Genomic DNA, 7,588 nt, shown 5'->3' with positions numbered 1-7,588 from the left:
AATTATTATACTGTATTTTTAAAAGCAACTTCTTCCTCTTTTTTAAAAGCCACTGTTAAATGATGTGTTTGTCTGTTTATAACAGCCACCAGGAAAAAGGCTGAAAAAAAAAACAGGTTCTTTTTGCTTTTGTTGCGTGAGGCATGTTTCACCCTTTCTTTTTCTTTCACAAAATGACGCAGGGTGCCATCCGTTCCCTATATAAATGGCTTCTTCAACAAAAAAATTTGTATTTTGATCTGAAAAACACAAATTAAGAGAAATTAAACTGCACAACTTAAAAAAGAGAAAATTTGCACTAGAGATCGAGATGCTTCAAAGGACCTTCAGAGTCAGAGTAAGTTCTAATACACCATTTGACAGTAGTATTGCTGACTTTACATAACTATCTCTTATTGCAGGCAAAAGATGACTTGTTGTCTTTTCTTTATAAAGAATTGTTTAAATAAAACGACAGGAACTAAACATTATTTGTTTAGTCTTTTATTAAACATTAAAAAATGGTGTTCCACAATTATGTCCCATCCTCTGCCACTAGGTGTTCCAAGTGCACTGGCTGGATAAACTTCCCTATCTCCTCCGCTTAAACAGCTGCGATCTAATCCCGTTTACATAAAATAAACAGGATTAAGTTTGCGCTCATGTTGCTATGACAGCAGGTCCAGGATGAGTTTCAAAGAACCAAACGATCCAAGATCATGCCAAATCATCAACAATCAAATCCAGCTAACTGAGTTAGCAACGTACGAAGAACGGGCCCCAGGTGTCTAATGTATCAGACATCCTTCTGTCAGGGTTCTCTGTTTTGGTCGGTGTTCTAACTCTGCTTCACAGGTGGTTCTAGTTGGCTGGGGGGCGTGGCTCACACCTGCGGCTCGTTTGGAGCAGTGTTCACTGGCGTCTTAAGGATGACTCAGACAGATGGAAGACGCCAGAGCCTTACCCAGTCGTGGTACGACTAATTTTTGGATCTCCTGCTTTTTCTTAGTTTTTGTTTGGACTACTCACCCGCCTTGACGTCTCGCTCGTAGAACCAGCTCCTAAGAATCCCTGAAGCTCAGATGTTGCTCTGGCGTTCCCCCTCTTACTCACTTGGTGATACCAAGCCGGGCCTGAGGTTACCTTCCCTGGATTCTGTTAGTTCCTCCGCACTCTGGCTGCCCCATCTGTCACTCCTGCCCACCATGGCTCGCTCCGGATCTCTTGCTGACTTAACATCAGTCCGCCCTCCAGCCGCTAACCACCAGCTATCCATAGTGAGCATTCGGTCTCAGAGTTCCCTCGTCACTACTTCCCCGGTTAGGTTTGCCCAACTGAATGGTAAGCGGCTAGGCTTCTGGAGATTTCTCCCTGGTTCGATCTCTCTTAACAATTCTCCTTTCTTCCCACAGTTTCTCCAGCACTGACGTTCAGACCTCGAAAGATCCCATCATCAGAATCGATCTCTGTAGTCTGAATCTAAATAAACATCTTAAACTGCGCATTGTCTTCTGTTTTGTGTCTGCATGTGGGCAAAACATATAAAAATCAAGACACCTTCCAAGGATCTTGAAAGAACGCCCAACCCGGAAAATCTCATAATACAAGCTGAAGCCCTGGGTGACACCACCCGGATAAGAAAATCAGAAGTATTGAAAGAGGATTACATTTGTCTGCTAAATCTAGTTGATGGCCTTAATGTCAAGGTGTTTCTCAGTGGTCTTCATGTGCCCGTTAATTGTGGAGATGAGATTTTTCCCAGAGTTCTGATGCTAAACAAATGGCTGAAAAAAACATGCAAACAAACAACTGTAACCTTCATAGACAACTTTAACATATTTTGGGAGAGGAGACATCTGTTCAACAGAGATGGTTTCTCTCTCTAAAAAGGTCAGGTGCAAAATGGCTGATTTCAAACATTTTCTATTCTGTGAACCATGCACCATCAGCTTTGTCCCAAAACAAAGCTCTCCCAGTGCCAAAACAAATAAGCCCAGTTCAGCCCGAACAAGCCAAGATAAAGATAGCCAGAAAGATGACACAGAAAGAGGCTACGTCAAAATTACAGGAGGATTAATCCCAGATCTCAGCAGGAGGACAAAAAGAGCATCAAAAACCTCCATCCCCACAAACACCGGTGCAGACTGCACCCACCTCCCCTTCTTCTCCACAAAGCCCAGAGGTTCCTTTTCTGGAATTTTCTCATAACATAAACAAAGTTTTGAAGATTGGCCTACATTTGACATCCTCTCCACATAGCCATTCTTGCACTGTGACTAAACTAGCATCTTCCGAAGGCTGCAGAGCCCCAGATCCTCCTCCTCTACGTATCACGGAACATGCCTGTGTTCAGGACCTTCAGATCACTTATCTGTGATGCACACTGGGCCCTAGCAGCACGTTTATCAGACATGACAGTTTCCAGCATCAGCGTGGACCTTTTGTTGGAGATTATGGAATGTCTGTGATGATACGTTGTAATGATCAGAGGCAGCGGACCCAGAATTCAGCCAGACCAGCAGAGGTTTCTTTAAAAGGAAGGTTCTTTAATAACAAATCCAAAACTGGACAAACCAAAACAAACTGTTGCGAAGGTGGCCAGGAAAACAAACAGTCCAGCATGGCAGGTAAAAACAGGAACAGACAGGCAGAACAGGATGGCTCAGATCTCTGTAGACAAGAGGGTCAAAATCCAAAAGCAAACCATAAACTGAAACTTGCAGGAGGAGACTCAACCATAAACTCAACAAGGCGACCTGGCACTGATGTCTGGTCTCAACAGTTTAGATGGAGATGGAAGCAGGTGAAACCGGTAAGAGTTGATTGCAGCAGGGGTGGAGTTAGGCAGGTGTGCAGAGTAAGTAATTAGACCAGACATCAGTGCTGAAGCTCAGAACAAGAACAGATCAAAAACCAACCCTAAACTAAAAAGCTGATGAAGACATAACAGGATAAACTAAAACAGTAAACAAGTATCTAGACAAGACAAAACTCAAAGTAGCCAGAGAACCTAAAACAGGAGGGTAAAATAACTTACATAACCAGAACAGAACCCAGAATATTACATTTGTGGCAGAAATAAGAAAAACAAAAGGATAACAAACAAGAATAAAAAGTCATACTTAAACTGTCAGATGCAACCTGCCACAGAGACAACATCAACCACTAAGTCATATAAACTGGGTTTATTAAACATTAGATCTCTGTCAGTAAAATCCATTTTAATTAATGACTTCACCATTGACAATAATCTTGATGTTATGTTTTTAACAGAAACATGGTTACATGAACTTAATGAAGCACATATTCTGTTGGAGTCGACTCCTCCAAACTACAATTTTGTTTGTGAGAGCAGACAGCAAAGGAAAGGTGGAGGAGCAGCAAGATTGTTTAATGATTCACTAAAGTGTAAAAAGCTTTTTGGGGAAAATTCGACTCTTTTGAACATTTGGCTCTCCAGGTAAAGGGCCCAGTATGAACTATGTTTCTGAATGTATACAGGCCTCCTAAGTCCACATCAATTTTTTTTAATGATCTTAGTGACCTCCTATATGTGATTTAAGTTGATTATGACTATTTAATTATTGTGGGAGACTTCAACTTTCACGTTGACCACCCTGAAGACAGAAGTGCAAAAGGACTGTGTGACACACTTAGAAACTTTGGTTTAGGTGCTGGGTCCCAGGTATTAAATGTTCACTTATATACAGAAAGGCTATAATTTATTTATTTACTTTCTTTTACTTTCTTTTTTAGGTATCACATTACACATGTCAGCTTAAATAATAATACATATGATTTAGCAATGGTATCAAGGTGTTACACGATTGTATCTGTTGCCTTATGTCTGTTGGTTGTGCTGTTCTTTTTGTCTCTTTCCAGGTGATGGAGCAGACAGAGGATGTCTTGTCATTCTCTTCCTTTTATCTCTTCTTTCTTTCACCTCTTCTTTCTCTTTTTTTTCTCTTCTTGTTTTTTCTTTTACTCTCCTACTTTCCCATTGTAGTGTCCATATAATTTGAAATTCTCCCTGCAGGAATCACAATAAAGCTATTTACACGCACAAATCAAGCGGAGCATTATGGCGAAAGCTGTTTGCTCCACTTGTGAAAGTAAAATCTGTCGAGCTCTATTTGGCATTAAGATATCAATTTCTATTGCCACATTGCTAGACAGGACAAAAAAAAAAAAAAAACTGGGAAAAAAAAAAGAAAAAAAAAAGAAACTTTGGTTTAACTCAACATGTTAAACAGCCAACTTACAAACAGGGACATATTTAAGACTTGATCATCACTAAAGGTCTAAAGATTTCTAAGGTCAATGTAACTGATGTTGCCCTATTTGATCATTTTTCTGTTACCTTTGAAAGCATCAAAAAAATAGTAGAACTCTTTTATCAATCTCAAAACCCCGCCCACATTCCAAAGTGACAGCCCAATTCCGGCAGAAGTCCCACACTCCCCTTTTCCTAGCCCACTTTCAGTACCATCCCCGGAAGTTCCGTCCCGAAAGCAATACTCACCCCCCCCCCCCCCCCCCCCCCACACACACACACACTTAACTTATTTTTAATTATTTAATTATATTATGCACAACCAATCTTGATGGTCAGGAAATGTGTTTTTCTCGGGTTACCTTTAACCAAAAGTGTAATTTCAACTGCACAAGCATACTATATAGACGACCAGGTTTGTTACCGTTTTAACTCCTGTTCCACCAATAACCACACAAAAGCAAGAGGGGTTTTTCTCCCCTCTAAAGAATCGTGACAGTCTTTTCTTAGCAAAAAGTATTTACTGAGTGGGTCAGTAATAGGCGGCACAGCTAAGAACAAAATGTGTCTTTATACTGCCCTAGTCACTGTCTTAGTGACCTGAATATGAGCTTCAGGAGATCTGTTGGGGAGGAGTTTGTTAAAAGAGCAACCCGACGCGCTAGTTCGAGGTGCCGACGCACCGTCTCAATCAACATTATTGTGGGGAAAATAAAATAAGATTAAAGCTTATTCAATCAGACTTTAGAGGCGGCATGGCCAGTTTAAACCCAGCTTGATACTTCCTTCCGTTTCAGTTAACACAATACTAGGGTATTCACCGTGTTACTTAGATCGAAAGGGTGGCTTTCACCCATACCGGGCTAGGTGTTTTAACAGACGCCTGCACGGGGGCAATCAGACGAGTGGCAGCATGACGAGTCATGATGCGCCTGTTTCAATCAACATAGTCGTGCTGGGGAAAATAAAGTAAGATCAAAGTTTATGTAATCAGGCGAGTTTTAGGGTTTTATGACATGTTAGCAAATGTGTTTTTCTTCTATTGCTTACAGTAAAATGTGTCTTTTTTATTTAAACCTATCCAATGATAGCCCTGCAGTAACTTTGAACGGCAATCTCTGTTTTTCTTTCAGGTTTTCCTTGAAAATTAAGGAGCTGTTTGCTCATTTCATCTGTCAGAACACCCGAGAAACAGGCATAGCTGCTTTACATAACTTTATTTAATTTTTAACAGCATTTCAGAACAATTATTTAAGTTCAAGTTAAATTTTCTATTTGGGCTTGGACTAGACCAGTCTACCACATGTACAGTATATGCTTTGATTTAAACCACTCCATCTTTGCTCTACCAGTATGTGGAGATTTCTCACCCTTTAGCAGCTGTGCTGCTAAAGGGTGAGTTTATCCCCCTAGTCTCAAGTTGTTTGTCAGATTTTCTTCAAGGATTGCACTGCATTTATCTCTATCAACGCCTCCTTTTTACTCTGACCAGTTTCCCTGTGTCTAGTGAATAAAGCATCCCCAAAGAATAAAAGCGGTCAACACAAAAATGCCAAACAATGCATTGAAGGTTGTGTTTGTAACATGACAAATGTGAAAAAACTCCAGAGGTTTTGAATACTATCTTACTGTATTTATTAGTAAATTAAATCTACCTGTTTATAATTGTGTTTGTTTGGGTGTTTTTTTGGAGCCAAGGATTCCGGCATTACTGTTTCTGAAAATGGTTTCTAAATTTGGCTTACTGAATAAAACATTTAAAGTCTGCTTTTACCATCCTTAAAGCAGTCCACTTTACCATGATAACATGTTAAAATTCATTGCATTTAAATACAAATAAACAAAAGTAAATTGTAACAATATGGTTCTAATTCATCAAATCTTGACTAATTTAACTTTTTACCCACTACATTTCTAAATACTGCCCTCTTTTGCTCAGCATTCCAAAGTGTGTATAATCAATAAATAAGTTTTTCTCACAAATTTCTAATTTTGTATCTTAAATGCAGTGACAATGTAAGAAATAAAAAACACTCTAGTTTTAAAAAGTTCTGATATTCTTCTGATAATTTAAGACAAATAGGTTTCACACTATTACAGCCAATTTTTTTTTAATAGCTCACCTCTATTTATCTATTTTAGTAAACCCATAATCTCTTACAGAAGTTCAATTTATTTTTGGATCTTTTCTACCTCAAAAGAATTGTGAAGGTCTTTTCTTAGCTAAAAGCATTTACTGAGTAGGTCAGTAATAGGGGGCTGCTAAGAGCAAAATGGATTTAACTGTAGGATGTAAGAATGTATAGACATTTTTAGATGATACTTTTCCACTTCATATTTTTATTTTAAGGTCTTATGTTTAGCTTGATTTCTATATGTTATGCTGCTGCTGCTAAATAATTCCCCAATTCTCGGATCAATAAAGTACATCTTGTCTTATTTATGTTAGCTAGATTGATTATGTGCTTGAATGACATCACTGTGGATTATCACCACCATGTTTATGGGGACGCGTGATTGAAAAACTCACAGAGAAGCAGGAATATCAATAACAAAACGGAGAGAATACCTTTACAAATCACCTGCTTTCAATTATGGGAAAGTATATTTTCCTCAATTCTAAACCCGGGTGAATAAATCCCCACAACTCACATTTCAAAAGATGCGAGGGGCAGGCAACAAAATCCCATCATGCATGGCGCCAAAACTTTAAAAAAAGGTGATATGAACCAATAAATATGGATTATTTTGACGATAAATTAGAAGACACCTATATGAAAGAGTTGTTGCATGTTTAGTTAATTAGTTTGCTTTTTGCATGTTTATGTTTAATTCTATCTGAGACCGTCACTCAGACTCGAGTAGCGGTGAATGTATCGGTCCACTTCATCGGTTAAAGTTATACACTCTTGTTACTCTTCAGATCGTATAAGTCTTTCGTCTTTCACTAAAGATTTCCATGGAGAGGAACAAGTATTTGACTTAGTTTCTTGATGCCCTGTGAAAATGGGAGTTTCACTGTATAAAGTTATTGTGGTCACACCATCACTTTGATCCTAGTGTACTTTAAATACATGTAATTACTATATGCATTTATCAGTTAAACGTCAGCAAAAGTTGTCACAGTCTGAAAGACTTTACTACGGATAAACAAAATATTAAATACATTAAATTATGAAAACATATATAAATAATTTAAGTGTGTCATGGATGAACCCGGATACAGCACGCACACACACAGAGTTGAGTTTAAGAGAGTTTATTGAAAGAAGTGGGGGATGATGGCAAGTGGAACCAGAATTTGTTACCTGGTGGAGGTGAAGGATGCAGGAGCTG

At 38.8% G+C, this 7,588-nt stretch overlaps 1 non-coding gene across 1 annotated transcript; it reads left to right on the top strand.

The window, feature by feature from the left end:
• The first annotated feature begins 7,157 nt into the window (after nucleotides 1–7,157).
• LOC118567086 lies at nucleotides 7,158–7,266 on the top strand. The gene has a single exon (XR_004933466.1). It is a non-coding gene; the product is annotated as a U5 spliceosomal RNA (small nuclear RNA).
• Nucleotides 7,267–7,588: the final 322 nt, after the last annotated feature.

The sequence above is a fragment of the Fundulus heteroclitus genome, chromosome 19 (genome assembly GCF_011125445.2).
Source record: "Fundulus heteroclitus isolate FHET01 chromosome 19, MU-UCD_Fhet_4.1, whole genome shotgun sequence".
Taxonomy (NCBI): Eukaryota; Metazoa; Chordata; class Actinopteri; order Cyprinodontiformes; family Fundulidae; genus Fundulus; species Fundulus heteroclitus.
Note: the sequence above shows the minus strand (reverse complement) of the source record. Positions and strands in the feature narration are given on the sequence as shown.